Here is a 9,343-nt window from a genome sequence, read left to right as displayed (position 1 = left end):
ACGGGTCCTGGGGATCAGCACAGAAGAAAGTGAGAGAGGGAGGGTGGTTGTATTACACACACAATCCCAGAGGCTTGGAAGACTGGCCTGTTTCCCAGTGGCAGTAGAAGGACAGAGCTGGTCAGTACCCTTGGGGGCTGGTCTCCACTCCTCCAGAGGCAGCCACTTTCCCTCCCACCAGGCTCTCCTGGTCTCCAGCAATATCTCCGTCCAGCTCCTCTCCTGGCAAAGGGTTGCTGGCCAGGGCAGGAGGACCTAAGCTCACCAACCTTATGCAGTTCGGTGTTCTATGCACAGTCAAATCAATTCATTTGGAACCTGTGATGATTTAATCTGAGCAGGAGTGATATTCAGTTTTGCATCAACACGCTGGTTCATAAGCAAATCGTTTCAGTAAACGAAATCCCAAGGCCAGCTGCTTACCCTACTCCAGCACGCCCTTGTTTTGGGCAAGGGCACTCCAGGAGGGAGGACAGTGACAAACAGAAAAGGAAGGGCGCTGGCCTGCCCCAGGTTAGCCTGGACCTTGGGGAATGAGCCGCCATCTCACGTGGAATCAGCAGGTCACCAAGACACGACTCACGCCTGGGCTTCCCGGGTGTGTGTCGCAGGGAGGTCCCACCAAACCTCACTGACTCCCCTCTCGCACTCCTCCACCCTGTACACTCGGGCATGAAAGGTAGATGACACGTGAGAGGCCCGACCTGGGGATGAATGTACTGTGGGTTCATCCCCACCTGCAGTTTAGAGCTTCAGAGTTTGTACACTGATTTTTTTTTTTGCGGTACGCGGGACCTCTCACTGTTGTGGCCTCTCCCGTTGTGGAGCACAGGCTCCGGACGCGCAGGCTCAGCGGCCGTGGCTCACAGGCCCAGCCGCTCGGCGGCATGTGGAATCCTCCCGGACCGGGGCACGAATCCGCGTCCCCTGCATCGGCAGGCGGACTCTCAACCACTGCGCCACCAGGGAAGCCCTGTGCACCTGATTTTGAATCCCGATTCTATGCTTACCAGCCATTTGATCTTGAGCAAGTCATTTGCCCCTTCATAGACTCGCTGACATCTAACGTTGAGAGTTTAGAACGTTCCAGGAATCACGCTTAGCGTTTATCACATATAGCTCTTATTATCTTCACTTTGCAGATGAGGAAACTGAGGCAGAGAAAGAGAGAGGGGTTCCACATGCCCAAGGTCACGCAGCTGCTAAGAAGAGGTGTCTGTGCGCTCATTATCTCATGGGGCTGCTGGGCGTGGTGACTGGGTTACCCGCGGGGAAGCGCACGGCGTCTGGCACACGGTGAGTGCCTGGGAAATGGTTGTTACCGTTGTTACTATGTTGCCTCTTTGCTCCCCGCCCCACCCCTCTCCCTGCCAGGCAGAGATGATCCCAGCAGAGCCTCCGTGGAGGGTGGGAGCGCAGGACCATCTATCCATTCCAGAAGGCTGCCCAGGCGAGGTTGGAGCCCAGAGGACCAGGACGGGATGGCGGGGAGCATCTGCTCCTGGCCAAGCCCTGATTGGAGCCCATTTACATCTTAAAACTTAACTTAGAAAAAAACCGCAATCCATCAGCCAGTGATGGTGTAAATTGCTTTGCTAAATATATTTCTGGGTACATGGTAAGTAAAAATATCATGAATTTAATAAGCCTTGGAATTCACATTTTTCCTAATTAAGTTTCTGCTCTGCTTGGACGTGCTCGTCTCTTCAGCAAGGTTGGGGAGGGAAGGCTCTTATGTTTGCTTGTGCTGGGCTGGGCCCAGCTAGCTGCTTCCATTAGTACATTTCATCCTCCCAACAGCTCCGTGCGGCTGGGTTCATTATTCCCGCTTCACTGAGGCTGGACCAAATCTCAGGGAGGCTCCGTGTTCTATCTAAAGTCATGGCCAGAGGTTAGGATTTGTATCCCATTCTGGCTGCATCCTTCAACTGCCCCCACTCCCTGGGTCCTAATGGGTCGGTGAAGTGGTCCCTTTTGTTCCAGAGTCTGTGCACAGCTTGGCTCACCCCCTCGGGGGTGTCCTATGCCTTGAGAGCTGTGTACATGCCCATGTGTTCACTCATGAACCCCCCTCCCCATTCCCATGGACACACCACGCACATACAAACACCAGCCATGGGTACCACATCCCACGACAAAGACCTGTGGGTGCTAATGGCAGGGGGAAATGCCTCTACCCGGAACGGCTGCCGCAGTGGGGGAGACGTTCACCATTGTGACGGCCGATTTTATGTGTCAACTTGGCTGGACCACAGTGCCCAGAAATTTGGTCAAACATTTTCCGGATGTCTCTGTGAAGGTGTTTTTGGATGAGATGACCATTGACATCAGTGGACTTGGAGTAAAGCCAATTGCCCTCCCTAAGGTGGGTGAGCCTCTTGCAATCAGTTGAAGAAAGTCTGACTTCCCCAGAGCAAGAGGGGATTCTGCCAGCAGACAGTCATTGCACTCAAATTGCATCTCTTCCCCGAGTCTCCAGTCTGCCAGCCTTACCCCGTCAGATTTTGCGCTCGCCAAGCCTTCACAATCACATAAGCCAATTCCTTAAAATAAATCTCTCTGTCTCTCTATTTATATACACATCCTGTTGGTTCTGTTTCTCTAGAAAACCCACACTGATACAACCATGTTCAAGCGCCGTGCCAGGTCCTCTGTCAACACAGAACCTTCTCAGAGCTCAGGGAAGTAGGAGCTAATGTCCACCTCTTTACAGATGAGGAAATGGGGGTGTGGAGAACTTGGGCGACTTGCCTGGCGTGCCGGCAGAAGGGTTGAGAGCTCTGGAATTCGTCAGAGCAGTCTGAATTTCAGTTATGATGCGGGAGCACGAGTGTGGGTCTCTGCTTTTTCAATCATATTGTGGGAAAACACCTTCCCCGTGGGGTTATTCGGGAGGTGTGAAACAGCGTGACATCTGCAAAGCAGTCAGCAAATGAGAGCTATTTGGACGGGGCGCAGAGTCAGAATTAAAGCCAGGGGTGTCGGCGGCAGGAGCCTGAAACCCCCGGGTTCACTGCCCCACGGTCTCCACCTGAGAGCCGGGGGTGGTAAGGGCTCTCTGGGCTCTGTGCTCCGGGAGGGACTGGCTCCTCCAGGCTGCCCTAGGACTGGCATCCAGGCTCCCTTCCCATTTCCTGGGAGGCAGGGCACACAGTGTGTGCGGGAGGGGTAATGAGGAGGGGTGGCATCCCTCCGCCCGGCATTGCCTAGTCTGCAGCGGGGCTGCTGTCTAAGAATCCACAGAACATTAGTTGCACGTTACGTTCCGAGGCACAGTGTATCCCCCAGAGAGCTGCATGTGCCCGTGGGCCAGCGCGAGGAAGGAAGAACCTGCTGCCCTTCCCTTTTGCGGGGTCCAATGGGGCTGCAGAGCCCTTCCGAGTCACTTCAGGAGGGTTCCCAAAACCCCTGGAAGAAATGAGGTTGGGTGAATTGCAGGAAAGAAGGCAAGGGCTCAAGGTGGCCCATTAGCATGTGTGTCCCTTGGCTACCCCACTTCTCCAGACCTGGGCTTCGGGGTCTGTCCTAACTTGAAAGCCTCCTTACAATAGCCAGGATATGGAAGCAACCTAAGTGTCCATCGGCAGATGAATGGATACAGAAGATGTGGCACATATATACAATGGAATATTACTCAGCCATAAAAGGAAACGAAATTGAGTTATTTGTAGTGAGGGCGATGGACCCAGATACCGTCATACAGAATGAAGTAAGTCAGAAAGAGAAAGACAAATACCATATGCTAACACATATATATGGAATCTAAAAAAAAATGGTCATGAAGAACCTAGGGGCAGGACGGGAATAAAGACGCAGACCTACTAGAGAATGCACTTGAGGACACGGGGAGGGGGAAGGGTAAGCTGGGACAAAGTGAGAGAGTGGCATGGACATATATACATTACCAAACGTAAAATAGATAGCTAGTGGGAAGCAGCTGCATAGCACAGGGAGATCAGCTCGGTGGTTTGTGACCACCTAGAGGGGTGGGTTAGGGAGGGTGGGAGGGAGACGCAAGAGGGAGGAGATATGGGGATGTATATGTATAGCTGAGTCACTTTGTTATACAGCAGAAACTAACACACCATTGTAAAACAATTATACTCCAATAAAGATGTTTAGAAAAAAAAAGCCTCCCAGTGATGGGGCGTTGCTTTTAGGACTAACCTGTCCTGGAAGGAGGGGAAAGGCCCTCAGCATCCCTGCAGCAGCCGCCCAGGGCGTGGCTGCAGAAACAGCCTTGGGGGGGGGGTTCCAGCACTTCCCGTGTGACCTTGGACACTGCGCCCCCCTCCTGTCCCTCAGTTTCCTCACCGCTAAGGTGAAGGTATCAATAGGACCTACATCACAGGTTCTGCCTGGAAAGCAGGTACCATTTCATAAATGTCAGCCCGTTATCGTGATTATCATTATGCCCCTCCCCCACCCGAAATCAGCCAAAGACAGAGGAAGCCGGCCTTGCTCAAGGGCAGTTTGTGAAGGAAGCCTGGGCTCCCCCTTCCCACCGGAGCAGGGCGGGGTGAGGGGGATGCTTTCACCCGCCACATCAAGGTGGCTCCCCAGTTGGTTGGCCGTTTAACGAGGCCAACGGGTTTTCTGGCAGCCTCTTGCACCTGAGCAGGGTGGGGACAGGGTTGGCTAGAGATGCTGGGTCCCGGGAGGGGCAGCCATGCTGCTGTCTGCTCTCCCGCGGTTGGTGGACGAGGTCGCGTGCCCCTGCCTTGGATGGAGTGAACCCATGGAAGGGAGCCGGGCTTCAGCCGTTTTGCAGGGACCCCACCAGAGAAGGTCTCCGGCTGGAAGAGATGGGGGAGGGGGAGGAGGAAGAGGAAGAAAGAGGAAGAAACAGAAGCTGGGCCTCCCAGACCAACGCATGGTGCTGCAGGAGGGGTCCCTGCAGGGCCCACGTCCCTCCCCCCACACCTTAATGGTGGGGTCAGACTTAGACAGAGAGGCGGCCAGCAAGGGGATGGCCTCAGGTAGGGAAGCAGAGAGGGAGGGGGTGACCAGCAGACCGCATCCCCACCCTCACATCCATTCAGCCACGGCGAAGTCCGGACGAAGAGAGCTCTGACTGCAGTTTTAAATAAAGCGGACTAAATATTGGAAATATTAGGGCTCTAACAACTGGGCACGGCTGAAAATGTATATAATTTGGCCAAACTTCTTTAAGGGAGCAGGCAAGGGAGGTTTGGCAGAACGTAGTTAGGGACACATAAAACCATTTCCTTTGTGTACTGGAGCACGCCAAGACTCCTCAATACATGGATTGAACGCATGTATTTGTTTAATTCCTATTTCCCTATGTGAGCGTCTGTGCTTTCCTTATTGGTGGCGACATCCCTGGTCCGGCATGCCGGAGGCCTTTCATAAAGGTTGGTTGTGTGAGGGACTTCCCTGGTGGCGCAGTGGTTGGGAATCCGCCTGCCAAGGCCTGGGACATGGGTTCAAGCCCTGGTCCAGGAAGATCCCACATGCCGCAGAGCAACTAAGCCCGTGCGCCATGACTACTGAGCCTGAGCTCTAGAGCCCGCGAGCCACAACTACTGAGCCCGTGAGCCACAACTACTGAGCCCACGTGCCACAACTACTGAAGCCTGTGCGCCTAGAACCTGTGCTCTGCAACAAGAGAAGCCACCGCAATGAGAAGCCCACGCACCGCAATGAAGAGTAGCCCCCGCTCACCGCAAATAGAGAAAGCCCGCGAGCAGCAACGAAGATTCAATGCAGCCAAAAATAAATAAATATATTAAAAAAAAAAAAGGCTGGTTGTGTGAATTAATGAATGGGCCTCGGTTTCCTGACCTTGGAACCGGGAGAGAGGAATTCAGAGTAGGGGTCCCCATTTCCGCCTTCCACCTGCTTGTGGCTACACTTGTCCTGTCTTTCCCTCTGCTGGGTCCAGGTTGGGGGGAGAAGGAGGGAATAAGGAGCCCGGTATGTGTTTAAAGGGAGCATCTTTCAGCCAGTGGGAGCTGTACCAGGGGTGGGGCCGTGGTGGGGGGAGTGCTGGCGGTACCACCTGAGGAGGGCGCAGACCCAGGCCCTCAGAGGAGCTGCTCCAGGTAGAACGTGCATGTGTCTGGGGTGGAGTGGGCACAGGTCCCTTCCTTTTCCCCCCACCCCTCCTTCCCTCCTCCATTTTCTTCATTTGCCTGCAAAGCCAGGGCTGCAGAGCAAAGGGAATCACAGCATCCTATGAGCAGAGAGGCCCACGCCGAGGTCCACAGATGGCTCGCCTGGAGACCAGGGTCTGGGGCTGCAGTGGGGAGAGTCCCCCCCGCCCTGCCAGCTCCAAAGCCACGTCCATCAGCCTGGAATCCCGGTGAGGGGGGCGTGGGAAGAGACAGCTCCCCAGATCATTTCCTCAGACACGTAGGACCTTCCTCTCTCCTTCTGAAAGCTCCCAGAGCTGCCGGCCCTGAGGGCATCTCTTCTTTGAAATCCAATTCTTCTCTGGGTTTCACATGGGCATGCGCGCGCGCGCACGCGCGCACACACACGCACATGAGTCCTCGAGACTGAATCAGACCTCTCCTCATTTCCCATAAGCTATTATCTTTCTTGCCCTTGTGGCTTGAGGCACTTGGGGAGCTGCTGTGACTACCCCCCAGGGGTTACTGTTCCTTCACCGGGAAGTAAACTTTGTCCTCCACCGCGAACACCCTCCTGGTGACGGCCCCCGTGGGCAAGCAGGGCTGGGCCAGGGAAGGTGAGTGGCCAGGAAATCCCATTCCCACTCCCGGTAGCCCCTGAGATTCCATCCTGGGAGCCCACAGAGAGTGGTCCCTCTCTCCACTTCCTTGGCCCACCATTTTCCCTCCTGCACCAACCGTTCCGAGATGGACCACCTGCCCCATGTGGGGATGCTGGCACAGGGTGGGCGCTGGTCCTTCATGGGCGGAGCCACTTTTCCTTCCTGAAGCTGACTTCGTGCTCCAGAGAGGCTGGAGCTGCCAAGGCCAGGACTGAGGCATGTGATCCTACCAGAGGTATTTTTAGCTTTCTCATTAACCAAGTGCTTTCAAATTAGCCTTCTATTAACCTCCAAGGAAAATGAAAGTGTTTTTTTTTTTTTTTCTTCCCAGAGTAAGTCACTCCTGCAGAATATCAACGTTTCCATGATTAACGTTCCATGCGCCTCGAAGCTCTAATGAAGTTGGATTCTCTAATATCGGACTTGATGGAATAATTGGTCCACGGTCTCTGCAATGACAAGGGAGATGCGGCTGAGCAGGGGAAAGTGGTCTTTTCCTTCGCGTCTCAAACATCCTTTGTTTCTGTCTCCCCTTCCCTCCCCCAGAGACACTCCCACCGCAACCCTTACTCGGGAAGGGTCCCTGTGACCGACCCTCCCTTCTGGTCTCATCTGCGAAGTCCTACATCACCTGTTCTGCATTGGTGACCCCCAGACTGACAGACACTGCTATCGTCTGAAGCACTGTCTGGTCCTCAAGCCTCGTGACCGGCCTCTTGACTTTGGTGGTGTCCCTTACAGTGGGCTTTTGCATCCAGGGTTCCGGCTGGAGAGAGGAATAAATAGCCTTACAATTTCCCAGCACTGTTTGGTAGCAAGTCCGAAGAAGCTGATTCAATTTCTACTTCCCACGGCAGAGGCAGGAGGAATCTGCCCGGCCAGGGTTACCTGTCAGCAGGCTTCTGCCTCAGGAACGGCAAAGATGGGCCGGCTGGAGGGGGCCGTGCGGTCCAGGAACTCAGAGGAGACTGTACGTGGGTCTCCTCCCACGTCCGTCGGTGGGTGCCTGGCAACAGACGGGAGGGAGCTACTCACGCTACGCAGGACACCGAAAGAGATGGTGGGGTCTGAATTGTTCATCAGTCGGTCCAGCCTGTTGGTGACCCCCACCCCCCAGGGCTTGACATCTCTCTGCCTTCCCCAGTCCCCATTTTCCCAGCTGCCTCCTTCCCCCACACTAGGCCTCCACCTCTGATTTCCTCTCTCCCTCCCATCTTTGTCTCCTCCCTCTCTCCCTCCATTCCTGGGTCTGTGCTTCCTAAAGCCATCAGATCGCAGAAGGGCTCTGGGCTTCTCAACCAAAGGCCTCTTGGGGAGACCATTTGCTTCTTGTAGTCATTTTGCTCCATGTGTGGGCAGCTGCTCAGCTAGCGGGGCCGGGAAGAGCTCCGATGAAAGGCTTTCTGCCATACGTGTGGGATGCTGCTTGGTCCTAAAGAACTGCATCTCACAAGAGGGGGGCTCCTCCCTGGGGACTCCCACTCAACCTCCGTCGTCATCATCCCAGAGGACAGTCTGTCCTCCCCAAGAGGCTCACCTTTCCTTCTCTAGGTGTAACCGCATTCCAGGGGGCCCAGATAAAAGACAACAGGCCCACGATTTAAAAGGCCCGAGAGAAGGGCGTTCCCTGGGTCCAGTGGTTAGGCCTTGGAGGTTTCACTGTCGTGGCCTGGGTTCAATCCCTGGCTGGGGAACTAAGATCCCGCGAGCCACGCGGCACAGCCAAAAAAGAAAAGACCAGAGGGTCACGTGTACACGGATGACCCACATGCCAATAGCTCCTGCCCCGCATATCCAACTGCCTCTTCGTTGTCTCCACCTGAAGGTCCCCCTGCCGCTCCAAAACTGAGATGTCAGAAGGGAAACTCATCACCTCACTGTCAAACATCTTCCTTCTTATTTCTTACCTGGTTAGTGGTGTCCATCGCCCTGTCACCCACGCCAGGAATGTGGGAGTCACTGTAGATTCCCCCACGTCCCGCCAGTGCTATCAACATCCGCCTGATGGGCCCTTCCACCCTCCGTTCCCACTATCCCGCAGTCACCAGAGCTTTGCAAAGTTCCTTCAGCTTGTCTTCCCGCTGCAAATCTCCTAAGTCCATTTCCCTTTCTGTAGCCAGAGGGATTGTCCTAAAATGTGTTTATGATTAGGCTGCTCCCTTGCTAGCACTTTCAATGGCTCCCAGTGACCTTCAGCGAAAGCCCACATTCCTTGTATGACATAATTTTCCCAGGAGTAGGACCTGCCCATTGATTCAGCTTTATCCCCAGCCACTCTCCCCGCTACAAACCCCTATTCAGCCACGCCCAACCAAATGCACTTCCCTGGCCATCCCTGGCCATTTCACACCTCTGGGCTTTAGGCATGGTATTGTCTCTGACTGGAATGCTCTTTCCTCCTGTCCATCTAGTGAACTCCTATTCATCCTACAAGACCCCTTCAAATGAACCCTCTTTCGGAAGGCTATTACAGCTGGGAAGTTCTTCCCGCTGCCTAGTGGAATCCCTGCCTGTTACCACCTGATTTCCCCCAGATCTCACTGTTGTCTACACTACAGCTCCTTGGAAGTGTGAACTCAGGAAAGA

The sequence above is a fragment of the Delphinus delphis genome, chromosome 19 (assembly GCF_949987515.2).
Source record: "Delphinus delphis chromosome 19, mDelDel1.2, whole genome shotgun sequence".
Classification (NCBI taxonomy): Eukaryota; Metazoa; Chordata; class Mammalia; order Artiodactyla; family Delphinidae; genus Delphinus; species Delphinus delphis.
Note: the sequence above shows the minus strand (reverse complement) of the source record.